This window comes from Sinocyclocheilus rhinocerous, unplaced genomic scaffold (assembly GCF_001515625.1).
Source record: "Sinocyclocheilus rhinocerous isolate Xijiao unplaced genomic scaffold, SAMN03320098_v1.1 scaffold43, whole genome shotgun sequence".
Lineage (NCBI taxonomy): Eukaryota > Metazoa > Chordata > Actinopteri > Cypriniformes > Cyprinidae > Sinocyclocheilus > Sinocyclocheilus rhinocerous.
In genome coordinates, this window is record NW_015628370.1 from 42,636 (window position 1) to 44,472 (window position 1,837).

Genomic DNA, 1,837 nt, shown 5'->3' on the forward strand with positions numbered 1-1,837 from the left:
ATACTCAAGTAAAGTACAGATACTCAAAAAGTGTACTTAAGTACAATACTCAAGGAAATGTACTTAGTTACTGTCCGCCTCTGCCAACGGCCAATAATTAACAGTAAAAATGTTACAAATAAAATGTCCTAGAAATGTTTTGGGGGGGGGGGGGTTTAGTATTTGTTTGATGTAAACGTAGACTAGATGGATCTTTAATTTCAATGGAAATTATTTTAGTTTTACTTTAGGTTCAGAGTACTGGGACTCACTCAGTACTTAATAATAAAACGTAATAAACTGTCTATTTTATTATGAGTTTTTTTTTTTTTCTCGAGGGTATGAGCAGCACCAACGATGACAAAACGACTGTTTCCAAGCAGGTTTCCCAAAAACTTCCTTCTCTTCAGAGTACTGGGACTCACTCAGTACTTAATAATAAAACGTAATAAACTGTCTATTTTATTATGAGTTTTTTTTTTTTTCTCGAGGGTATGAGCAGCACCAACGATGACAAAACGACTGTTTCCAAGCAGGTTTCCCAAACACTTCCTTCTCTTCCATTGTTCAGACAAAGTAGCCCCGCCCACAACTTATGGGATTGGAAGAGAGCGCCACCTGCAAGATTTCTGATTGGCTAACATGTGCGGTTCGCGTTCAAATTCTTTATGCTTTCAAATTCTTTACACTTTCAGGGCTTTCACGAAGAAAAGTGTTATTAATCAGCAGCACACCTATTTCACTTATAGTAGGAAGGGAACATTTTCAAGAAAGTCTTGTGTTCACTTGGAAAGTACAGGTAGTTTGTAATTAAACTCCAGAAACAATACTCATAACATACGACCATAAAACGTTGAGAGTAGCAATCACAAACAACAGTTACAATATGAGTTTTGTTATGAAATGACGCTGGATAGCAGTATTTACAGTATAGCCAGAACACACTTCTCCGTTTTTACATCGTCCCAGTGGTCAAATTCATATTGCTTTTTTCTAAGTCCTGTCTCTACTTCTTTGAAAAGGACATTCTCCTCTTCCTCGCTGATGAAATTATGTCTAACTTCAACATGTCCATGCACTACGGCAAAAATTTCCTGAAACGATCCAAACAACCATTTACTCTTTGCTCTGCTCTCAGAGCCTTTTCGTAAAGCCGAGCTCTCAGATGAAAACCTATACAGTAAGGGATTTTGGAAAGATTTCCTCTGTACTTGTTTCGATACTCTAATTAGTAGTGTCATCCTGTTGAGTACATATTATGACACTTAAAATATCCACTATATTAAGCGTACCATTGTCACTACTGTCATTGACAGGGCGCCATTTTGAATTAGCTAAGATTTCTGGGACATGAAGTATTTGAGTCAAATCGCTTCAGCCCAGCAGCGGTCCGTCCAGCATTATATTCGGTGCTCAACGACAAAATACAATTTTATGGGATTCTGTGAGTGCAAGAAGCAATGGTGACCACATGACTATTGCTTGCTCTGATAGATAAATATGAAAATAAAAACCTTTATTTCTGGGAGCATCCTCTTTTGATTTCCTCCTAACATGCACGATATTTTAAAAAAAAATCCTGTCTCTTTCTATTTTGCCCCTTGGCTGAAATGTCACATTTTAAATCTATAAAGTAACCAGCTTTAACTTCCTGCATGTTTTTGTTAAATGTAAAATATCTCCCGCTCCCCTCCCCCTGCTGGCTATTCAGTGTTTATTTCTATGGTAAATATTATAATCCAAACTTGTGATAATACAATCCAAACCTCTCTCCAGTGACTGTGCTTTTTCAGACTCTTATGTCACTGTTCTTTTAGATCTTTCTCTCTCTCTCTCTCTCGCTCTCTCTCTCTCTCTC

General features: G+C 37.3%; 1 pseudogene; it reads right to left on the reverse strand.

The window, feature by feature from the left end:
• Nucleotides 1-1,220, reverse strand: part of LOC107737774 (alpha-ketoglutarate-dependent dioxygenase alkB homolog 7, mitochondrial-like) — an 8,663-nt pseudogene extending 7,443 nt beyond the window's left edge.
• Between the last annotated feature and the right edge of the window lie 617 nt (nucleotides 1,221-1,837).